The 11542-nt window shown below is 54.4% G+C and overlaps 1 long non-coding RNA gene across 1 annotated transcript; it reads left to right on the forward strand.

The window, feature by feature from the left end:
• The first annotated feature begins 2060 nt into the window (after window positions 1–2060).
• LOC309836359 lies at window positions 2061–5703 on the forward strand. The gene is made up of 3 exons (XR_014298138.1): window positions 2061–2197; window positions 3621–3797; window positions 5484–5703. It is a non-coding gene; the product is annotated as an uncharacterized lncRNA (long non-coding RNA).
• The last annotated feature ends 5839 nt before the right edge of the window (window positions 5704–11542 follow it).

Consider the following 11542-nt stretch of genomic DNA (forward strand, 5'->3'; position numbering starts at 1 on the left):
AATAATACCCGTAAAGCACATCACACAGCTCCTGGCAAAGAGATGTTCAATAAATGAAAGCCACTATTATAAATGGCAAACATGGAGAAGCGGCAAAGTTTCCAGAATCTTCCAAGTCTGCTAGTGCGCCTAACTGGAAGCCCCTTTGAGCCTCACCTGCCGATTTTGTTAACAGGTAGATAAGCGAATCCAGGCAGGACATAGATGTCCCTGAAGCTCCCACTTGTGTCCCTGAGGGGCACAGGCTGGGAGACCCAGCCCTCTGGGGCCCCTATTCTCCCCAGTGATGGTGTTCTCTGGATGGACACCACAACCCACCCCTCCTGACCCCTGCCTTGCCCTTCAGGACCTTCCCTGGAACTGCAGCTTGCTGGTGGAAGGGCATAACTGGGGCCTCAGCCTCTGCCCTGTGTCTGTGCCCAGCTGTGTCCTCCCCACCACACAAGTTCCTGCGCTTCCTCTGGGCAGCCCCAGACCGAGTGAGGTGGAAGGGATAAAAAGGTGCGGGACAGTGGAGGAGTCAGAGAGCCCATTAGGACTGAACTGCCCAGCTTCCCTGCGGGGGACAGGCGGGGGAGCTCCCCAAGCCAGAGGCCATGCAGGCAAACTTCATTCAATGAGGTGTCAGCCCTGGCCCCAGTTTCCTCATCTGTAAGATACCAGGCGGGGCCAGGCCACCTCTGAGGTCCCACTCACCAAGACTGCCTATGATTCCACCGTGTCCTCGCCTTTCCTGTCTGCAATTCACGTACTGACCAGCAGAGGGAGCCCACACCTCTTCCCAGCCAGCGCGGAGGTCGGCCTGGGAGGCTGGCCAAGGGTGAGGAAAAGTTCTTACTAAATCACCGCTGTTCGGGGCGTGGGACATGCTTAGTACAGTGTCAGGCCAGGGCAAGCGTTCAATAAGTAGTAGCCATGGTTGTCTCCATTTTGCAGATGAGGAAACTGAGGTTCCAAGAGTTAAATCTGCCCCCAGGGGTTCAGGCACTGATGACTATTTAGGCAGCTCCGGGAGAACTTGATACTATCTCTTAACCTGTGAAGAGCTTTCCTTAAAAGAGGAGACACACTAGGTGATTGTTCCAGGAATGCAGGCCTGACACTGGCCTAAGGAAGAATGTTCTAACAGTCGGGGCTGGCTGGCTGGAACAGGGACTGCCTTGACTGTGAGCACATTCTCCAAGGGAGTGTTTCAGGGGGCCAGGAATTAAGGGGTTGTGGATCTCCCTAAGGCCCCCTCCAGCCCAGGGGACCACATTCTGAGAGGACTGAAGGGCCTGGTACAGTGGGTGCCTGCCCTGAGTCACAGACACCACTGCCCTTCTGGGGCTCAGCGCCCCGCCCCCCTCACCCCCACCCCGCGGGGCCTTGCAGCTGTCCACACTCTCCCTGGGACACGGTCAGCCTCAGGGCTGGAGATGCCCAGCATCTTCTCTGCAGGCCTCTGGATCCCAGTCCCAGGACAAGGGGCAGCCCCCCCACTGGCTGTTCCGCAGCTGGCCCCTCCCTCTGAAGCTTGTTCTGGAATCCAGGGAAGGCCTCTCAGGGCAGGGTCTTTGGTGGCCTGAGTTCTGTGGTCTTTGCACAAGGCTACGGCCCTGCCAGCCTGCTGGGGAGGTCAGTGCAGCCACAGATCAGGCTCATTGGGCTCATTCTGGGAGCCCAGTGACGCTGGCGCTCAGGCCTCTCTTTGGACAAATATTCTGGGTCGGAGTTGGGCAGGCTGGGGTTCCAGCCTGAGCTGCTGTCCAGTTTCAGAGCAGAGCATGGTGGGACTCTTCTCTGGAAGGATGCTGCCTGTCTGTGGCACAAGCGCACCCCATGGGGGGGACTGAGTGGGGAGGGTGGGAAGCGGCCAGAAGGACAGCCTCTCAGGCCCAAGCTGGTCAGGTAGCAGCCTAGCACCGGTCTCTCCTGGCTGACACACTTAAGGCAGGACATTGCCCACTGGCTCCCATCGAACCACTGGAGAGACTGTAAAACTTTGGACTCTGGGACTCGTTCCTGGACTCTGCATGGGTGGAGTCTAGGACTCTGTATGTTCAGCCAGGCTTCCCAGGGATTCCCACGGAGCCAGGTACTCGAGACAGTGCTCTGCAGAGACCAAGGTGGCAGCCTGCCTGGCACCGTGCTATGCTGGTGTTGCCAAGGGAGCTGGGGAAGACCTGCCAGGGAAGAGACATCTTGGAGGTATCAGGTCTGTTCCGTGTGGCTCTGCAGGGAGAGCTGGGAGCAGCAAGAAGGACTTACGGGGAGGCCAGTGCTGGGAAGCCTATTTACGGAGCCCCTCCCCTGCTCCAGACATGTGACCTATGTTGTCTTGCGTCATCCTCCCCGTCATCATCAGCCCTTTTGATGAACCATGAACCCGAAGCTCAGTGAACTCAGGTTCCAAGGCCACACAGCTAAGAGCCAGAGTTAGGGTTCACACTGAGTGTTTCTGGCTCTGCGGCCCTTGCTCTGGGCTGTGGAGGGTTCCACACGGCCTGCGTTGCTGGAGAGGTAGTGAGGGCCTGGTCGCTAAGAGGGTCCCAGTAGCAGCTGGATGCTGCAGAAGGGCACCTTACTTCTTGTGGAGGAGCCATGTGGGGTGGGACTATGTGGCACGGGTGTGAGGGCCAAGAAACCACGGAGACTGCTCAGCTGGCCCTAGGCTCCCACCCATCTCCTCCCCACCCCCCGCCCAAGGCTCAGGAGGGACAGCACAGCATGTCCAGCACCTCTCAAGGCCAACCAGGGTATGGCCTGGCCCCAGCCCAAGTGCTGGGTGGCCTCCATGGAGAGACCTGAGATTCCTCAGGGGCACAGCCCAAGGCCTTTGGGACCCTCGGGGACCACACAGCGCAGAGGGGAGGGCTGAGCCCTCCCGCTGGCTCTCCTGGGGCCCCAGGCTACTGAGCTCACCCACCAGCAGACACCCCTGGGCAGGACTGAGTCCCAGGGCTGCAGGAGGAGCACCTTCCTGGACAATTTTGTGTTGTTTTGTTACTTTAAAAATTCCCATTTATTTTGCATGGGGTGGAGAAGGAATGGAGAGACAATGATTACAAAAGTAACATGCTCTTTGGGGAAAAGTTGGAAAATACAGAAAAGCACAAAGAAGAAGCCTCCCTGCAAAAAAGCCCTGAAGATACCTGACATTGTTTCTTCAAGTACCTTTTCTTCAAGCCAAGTTGCGTAGGTTCCAATGGCACTCCTGCCATCTCTGGGCTGTGACCCAGGATAAATTACCTCTCGCCTCCTGGTGCCTCAGTTTCTTCCTGTCTAACCTGGAGATGAAAATAACAGAACCTACTTCAAAGGGTTGTTGTGAGCATTCAACAGATAGGTGCCTGTCACAGAATGGATGCCGAATAAATGTTTAGATTCACATGCTGACGTTTATTTCTATGTTTAGATTTTCGTGATTATAATTCTTTTTTTTACAAAATTGAGTATTACCATTTTGTAACAAGCTTTTTTTCACCTAATACAAAATCATGAACATTTTCTATATTTAGATTTATGATTGCAATGTTTTCTGTTTCGATTTACATGATTAAAAGTTTTGTTTAGATTTTTTCTGTTTTTATTTATATGATTTCAATTTATGTACTTCTTTGTTTATTTCACAAAACTAGGATCTTACAGTATCTACCATCGTGTGGCCTGCTGTCTCCGTCTAATGCCGCACTGTGAACTTTCCTGCGCATCACTGAGTAGACTTTTACACGCGGTTTTGAATGGCTGCATCGTGCTCACCTTGGGCAGTGGATTGAAATGGAGACAGGAGCAGAAGTGCATGACAGAGGCGTTGGGTGAGCCCGCTCCCCTGCACACCCATGACAGGCGGCCAGGCCAGGCCCAGGGAGGGCGACCCAGGCTGCTGTCCCTCTTGGGACAGTGAGCTGGGCCCATGTCCGTCCCCTCCCTTGAGATCATCAAGGACAGGCCCTTCTTAGAGACTGCCCCTTCCTAAGCAGCCCTCCCCGGCCTGACCCATGGTTCCTCTGTACGCCAGGTTTTCTGGCAGCCTGCTCTGAATCACAGTCCAAGGTTCAGGCCTCTGGTGAGGAGCTTTCCAGACGTCCCTGAGGGCCTTTCCACCAGGGCTGTCTGGGTGAGGGGAGGCTGGATGAATCTGGGCCCCTGGGACCACCTACCTCCCTGGATGAGGGGTAGGATGCAAGATGGAGGGGAGGGAAGAGGAGGCATGTGTTGGAGTGTCACCCAACAGATCCAAGGCTGGATATGGAGGCGGAACCAATTGCCCAGAAGTGGGGTGAGGGATACTGAGAATGTCATCTAGATTGTCATCTAGAAAAACATCCTGCTGCCACGGACAGTTAGGAGAAGGAAGGAGAAACAAGGCCTGAGAACTGGCTTTGGGCTTGGGGGGTTAGGAGACTGAGGAACTCAGGGTGAGCTAGGCAAATGGGGGCAGGCCTGAGATTCTAAGCCCAGTCTCCCAGTCCCTGGATGGGGCTGTTTCTAGGAACGCCTAAGGCCCAGCCTTCCTTCCTGAAAACTTAATCCTCCGACACCACACAGGCCCCACAGAGTTGACCATTTGCCCTCAGATCACCCCCTCCCAGCCTCCTCCTGCTGCCAGACCCCTTTCCTTCCTCGGCCTCTGCCGGGAGGGAGGTGGAGGCTCCAGAGAACCAGGGCAGAGGCCGTGTGCGCGGGAGCTCCCGCTGGCTCAGGCCCCTTCTCTCCCAGCGAGGCCGGCCCGTCCAGCTACTCCCTGGACCCCACTCTATATCTGTCTGCTTCTTCTACCCCTGGAATGTAAGCTCCAAGTGCAGGGATGTCATCGCCCTTATTTACTCTGTCTGGCTCATAGAAGTAATTTGCCCTGCATGCCAGCACTGGGGGCAGCAGAGATGGGGTCTGTTTCTGTGACTCCCAGCAGCCCGGGGGCCAGGCACCAGCCCCTGGCCGTGACCACCATGACTTAGGCCCCAGGCCCCCAATCTGACGTGGAGGCCTGCCTCGTCTGTGCAGGATGCCAGCCAGAGCTCGGGCTGGACGCTGCTCTGGCACTCAGCTCCACGAGCCTGAGGTGCTCCTAGCTGACACCCCACCGCTAGAGGCCTTTCAGCCACAAATAGGCCTCTCTCCTCAAATAACCAGAGCCCTGGCCTATCTCCCTCACTGCTCTTCAGGAAAGCAGAGCTCTCTTTCCCCAGAGCCCTCCAGAGATCCCCACTACCGATCAGGGTCTGCTCTGGAATTTCCGAGAAGCCCAGGCCTGTTTCCCGGGCCAGGCAAGGGTAGCCTGGAGGGGCTCCTTGACCCCTTCAGTCTAAAACCTGTGCACCTGGGTCCATCCCTACCCACCATTCCTCAGCAGCCTCTCTCTATGCCCTGAGAACAAGCAAGTGGCAGGGCCCTCTCGGGAGGCAGGGACCAACGACATCCTTGTCACACCATTGTGCAAAAGCTTTCAGTGAGGGGCTTCCCTGGTGGCGCAGTGGTTGAGAATCTGCCTGCCAATGCAGGCGACACGGGTTCCAGCCCTGGTCCAGGAAGATCCCACATGCCGCGGAGCAGCTAAGCCCCTGCGCCACAACTACTAAGCCTGCGCTCTAGAGCCTGCGAGCCACAACTACTGAAGCCCGTGCACTTAGACGCCGTGCTCTGCCACAAGAGAAGCCACTGCAATGAGAAGCCTGCTCACCGCAACTAGAGAAAGCTCGCGCGCAGCAACGAAGACCCAACGCAGCCAAATAAATAAATTAATTAATTAAAAAAAAAAAGCATTCAGTGACTCCACTTACCACCAGATGATAAAGACACACTTATCCCCTGTCACCTGCCACCACCTGCCTGCCATACTCAAACACACATGCGTGCACACACACACACACACACACACTCTAGCCATTCCCAGTTTCTAATACTCCATTTCACCCATCCATCCAACAGGATTTTTACTCCTTCCACCTGGCATTCCCTTCCCACTTCATTGCTGGGCCAAACTCCTACGTGATTTTTAAGCACTGACCCCAGCATCCCCTTCTCTGGGAAGTTTTCTCTGATGCCCCCAAACAGAGTATGGTCCTTTGTGCCTGGGATGCCACAGTGTATGTATTTGTCCACAGGTCCTCCTCTCCTCTATAGACTGTGGTAATAAACTACCCTGGGGTCTCAGGCATTCCAGTCTGATGGGGACATACCCCTCAAGGTGACACCTGCAGTAGTGGGGGGACATGTGTACAAGGCATCTGGGAAGCCAGGGCCAGAGTCCCCACCAGTCTTGGGCAGTGGGAAGGCTTCCAGAAGAGGCAGAGCTTACGGGTAGACACGAAGCATAGTGGGCTTTTCCCATGGGCAGAGAGAACAGCGGGTAGCTAGGTACCAAGGCATGACGTGTCTAGGAATCACAAATCATTCTCTAAGCTGAGTGTAAAGTGTAAGTGGCACAAGTAGGGGGAGATAAGGCCATAATCAGAGGCAGGAGCCTCAAGTTCATGAAGTTCCTATTCCATTAAGTAGGACCTATGGCGCTGTTTGCTACATTTGGGTAAGAGAGAATACGAGTCTCTCATCTAGCCACCATTTCATGCGCTGCTGCTGACTAATTTATCAAGGCAATGGTTCAGGGGCGAAATGATGCCCAAAGTGATCCAAGTCCCAGTTTAACAAAGAATGTAATAGTGAAAGCTTTTAGAAGGAATTCTTTCTAAATCCTTTGAAATTGAATTCCTGGACCTTCTAGGTTTCCTACAATTAATAAGAATTTATCCAATAAATTGTTAGATGTCTTCAAGTTTTAATAAATTTGTGCATCTTTTTTAAGTGCCATGATAAGGCATTTGGATTTTATCCTGAGATGAGAGGGGAGTTAGTGATGGGTTTTAGACAGAGGAGTGAATGATCAGATTTCCAGTTAAGGAAGATCCCCTGTCTGCAAGGAGGAGGGGAACTAATAACAAGACTGGAGGCTGGGAGGGTAGGAGACTCCAGCACCGTCACAGGCAGACAATTTGACAATTGGGGGACACTCAGGCCCCGGCAGTGGGGTGGGAGGAAGATGGATCTGTACGAACTTGCTAAGGAGATGGGACCCACAGGATGGGTGATGGGCCAGGTACAGGGGCTGAGGGAGGACTTGGGGTGGCCCCAGTGCCCTGCTTGCATGCTTGGCTGGTGTTGGTGCCTTTGCTGAGCTGGGAACATGGGAGGAGGGGCTGGGTGGTTTGGAGGGAGACACCGAACTCAAGCTGAGTTCCAAGGTGTCCCTAGCATGTAGCACAGTGCCTGGCAGAGAGGAAGCCCTCAGTATATAGCTGTGGAGTGAATGTATAAGTGAATGAATGAATGAATGAGTGAATGAGTGAAATGAGTCCCTAATCCCTTCCCCTCCCACCTGCGTCCTGGCTCCTGGTGCCCCAGCCAGGATTACTTTGCCAAAGAATTGCTTTGACACTTGGAGCTTTCTTTGTGCAGAAGCATCAGTTTGGTCCCCCAGTCCCCAGGGATGAGGGGCCTGGCCTCTCCATCTCTCCTAATGCCCCTCTTTACCGGAGTGGTTCCACAATGCCTGGCACTGAAGAAGCCCCAGGCCCAGCCCCACCCAAGCTGCAAAGGGCTCCCGTCTGAGGATACCCACACTGCTCCCAAGGGCACTCCTACAGGCCCCTGCAGATGCAAGACGCTGAGGATGCAGATGGAGCTCTTGTTTTCTCCACCTGAAGATTTCACACGGATTTCTGCAGTGGGCTGTGCCCCTCCCCCAGCCCCCTCCCCCATCCTCCATGAGAGTGCCAGCTGTGCTGGCCCCTGAATGCGAAAATGGGGAGAAGCCTGTGGGAAGGGCAGGGCCTGGCCTGAGCTGAGTAAGATAAGAGACATAGTCTTGGCTGGGCACCTGGGCCGGGGCTGGGGCCGGCACTGGGGGAGGCAACGAAGGGACAGGCTGTCCTATCTGGAAAGAAGCTGAAGGACCAAGAGGCTGAGACCCAGGGAACAGAACAGCCAGGGAGGTCAGGAGAGCTGGTCCCGTGTGGCCACGGCTGGGGGCTGGCTCAGCAGCCACCTGATCCCTGGGCCCCTAAAGCTGGCTGCCCCGTGGACTCTCTTAGGTGGGGAAGGCCCCCAGCCAGGACCCCCTTCCTGGACTCCAGGCCATCCAGGGCGGTGTTGGCTGGAGCGGGGGCAGGGAAGGAGGCTGAGATCTCCTGGAATGGACCCAAGGAAGCGAAGGGTGGGCGTGCTGGCTCTGCCCCCAGACCACAGGGCTCTCCAGCACAGATCCTAACCCGACGGGTCCCGGGTCTCTGCCCACGAGACCCACCACCGCATGGACACGGACATTTCCCTCCCTCCTCTCCCCTCCTGCCTCGCTCCCTGTTTACACCCTACCTCCCTTGTTAGACTGTGAGCCCCCAGAGGGCAGGCAGCCTGGGTGCCAAGGAAGGCTTTTAAACACCGTGAAGCACGAGGAGTGGGTAAGTTCACGAATAGGCACAGAGGCAGACCTCAGTTTCCTATCTCTGCTGAAGCCACCCAGGCTCAACCAGAGGTCTGAGGGCACGGGGTAGGGTAGGGCAGGAAAGAGCGGATGAGGGAGAGGGCTCCCTGCTGGGTCAGAGGGGAAAGAAGAAAGGGCAGAATGAGGTGGGCCCTGCTAGGAAGAAGTCTTATCCCTCCACCTAATGCCCATGGTGGTCCCGGCCCCCAGCCTTCATCTGCTCTCACAAACTCCACATCCTGCTCGCAGGTACCACCTGGGCACACACGGTCACGAACCCACGTGCGCAGCACACACAGGCACACGTGCCAGCCCACAGCTGCCCCCAAGGCCGGGGCCCACCTCCAGCCGCCTGTGCCCTGACCACAGAAGCCAGACTCTCCCGAACCATGGGTGCCCTCTCCTTCTGGTCCCAACCCTGGTGCCTGTTGCTGACCTGGGGCCTCAGAGGAGGTACCCAAATGGGGAGGCAAGAGGGGGCCACACACTAATGGCAGAGGCAAGCAGAGGAGGAAGCTGGGAAGCAGGAGTCTGGCTAAGCTTGGGACACATGTCGGCACAGGCATTGCCACAGGCCCAGGCTTTGGTGCTGGGCAGGTGGTGGCCTAGGAGACCTTCCCACCCATCAGAGTCCAAAGAGCACAGGTGTGGCTGCCTCATGGCCTCACCAGCGTTAAGACCTGTCTGCGCCGTCAGGGCTCACCTGATCACAGGGCCTCTGCCCGTGGCTGCGCCTCTAGCAGAGAAGCCACTGCCTTCCCACCACCAGCATCAGACCAGCAGCTCAAACAACTGCGCCTTTGGGGGGACCAGCCACCAGGCCTCACTGGGACCCAGGTAAGGGACTGGCCCTCGGCGAGATCAGGGCCCACCCAAGCCGCGGGGGATGCCGGATGCAACTCAGTGAGGCTTCCCAGGCCAGGGCCTCCTGCCCATGTCAGATGTAGCCAGGACGAGCAGCCCTAAGAAGAGCTTGGGACTCGGCCAAGGGCTAGCCAGCCAGGAAGCAGGGCTCCAGCCGCATCTCTGGGCTGCTTCTCCCAGGGTCCGGGATGCAGACCCGAACTCCTTCCCCACTCCAGGTCCCTAAATTTGGGGGATAAATGGGGAAACTGGGCTGCCAGAGATCCCCCCTTCCCAGGGGCAAGGAGGCCCCCGCTCCTCCACCCCCCACCTTCCATCCCCCCATCCCCACGCCCCACCTTGAGGATCCCCCCATCCCCTGCCTGTGTCATCAGGATCTTGAGCAGCAGATGTTTCCCTGAACCTGCTCACAGAGACCCACAGGGACCATCCTTGTGCGAGGCGGCTGGCGGGGAGCTAACCGAAACAACGTTCATTTTCTCTTCTTTGTCTTCTGGATCTAGAAGCAGGAAGTGTTGCAGCCTGAGAGGTGCAGCTGGGGAGAGGGAGAGCAGACTTTTAGTACCCCCTTACCCTTGGTGGGGGAAGGGTTCCTCCCAAACAAGGAAAACAGAGACCCAGCCACAATCCCTTAATTGTTTACTAGCAACCATTTCCCCAGCACTGAGTCATCTTATCAGATCTGCTACTTTCATAACAGTCCTAGTAACAGGGGCGTGGGCTGCTCTCTGACACTTTGCCCAGGATATTCCAAGGTTTCTGGACAACTCAGAGGCACCACGCAGATGCACGGACACCCACGGAACTGACACCCTATTCGTGATGCATACCTACATCATTAAATAACACATTACCTTGACCCACACACTCAGCTAACTCCCGCCCCACCCTGCACGTACACACGCACCTCATTTACTTCCATTCCGTTTCAACATATACATATTCTAGACCCCCTCTATGCCAGGAGGGCACTGTGTGGACAGCAGTGGCAAGATAAGTCCGTCCTCAGGAGGTCACAGCCCAGTGACAGAGGCACATATATAGACAGTTAAAGCATGGAGTTTGCAGTCAGACACGGCTGGGTTCATTCTCTATCAAATACTTACTTGAGATTTCAGGCCTGTTACCCTCTTTGAACCTCAGCATCCTCATCTGGTAAATGGCATAATAACAGAACCCACCCAGCAAGGTTGTTCTGAGGATTAAATGAGTTGATGGGGGTAACATCTGTAGAACAGTGCTCAGCACATAGGGCCAAGGAAGTATAAGCGATGGTAGTGAAAATTAAATGATGTAAGGTAAATGATATGATATGAAATGATATGATATGATTAAATGATATGAAGGCACTTAGCATTAGGCTCACAGCACTAACCAGGGTGGCTGCTTTTGTTAGAGAGGAACGTACAAGGTTTGGTGTGGCATTAGGATGATGGGAAGGGTGGAGTGGGGTGGTCAAGGAGGGCTTCACGGAGGAGGTGATCCTTAACCTGGAATCTATTTATTTATTTAGATTTTTGTAATTATTGAGTTAACCTTGGTTTATAACATTATATGTTTCATGTGCACAACATTATGTTTCTACTTCTGTGTACACTATAGCATGCTCATCACCAAAAATTTAATTTCTATCCATCACCACACAGTGATTCCGTTTACCCATTTCCCCCTCCCTCCTGCCCCTTCTCCTCTGGTAACCACTACTGTGTCCTCTGCATCTACACTTTCGTTTGGTTTGGTCTGTTTATATATTTTGTTTCGTTTGTTTGTTTCTTATATGCCACAAAAGAGTGGAATCATACGTTATTTATCTTTCTCTCTCTGTCGTATTTCATTTAGCATAACACCCTCAAGGTCCATGCAAATGGCAAGATTTTATCTTTTTTATGGTTAATTCCATTGTATATACAACATCTCCTTTATCCTGCATCTGTTGATGGTCAATCAGGTTGTTTCCATATCTTGGCTATTATAAGTTCCATGATGAACACAGGGGTGTGTATTTCATATTCCTTGGATAAATACCCAGAAGTGGGATTGCTGGATCATATGGTAGTTCTATTCTTCATTTTTTGAGGAGTCTCCATATCGTTTTACACAGTGGCTGCACTAGTTTACATTCCTACCAACAGTGCACAAGGGTTCCCTTTTCTTCACTTCTTTACCAACTTTTTTTTCTCTCTTGCCTTTTTGTTAATAGCCATTCTGACAGGAGTGAGG

Source organism: Grampus griseus (genome assembly GCF_964374135.1).
Source record: "Grampus griseus genome assembly, chromosome: 1".
NCBI classification, from domain to species: domain Eukaryota; kingdom Metazoa; phylum Chordata; class Mammalia; order Artiodactyla; family Delphinidae; genus Grampus; species Grampus griseus.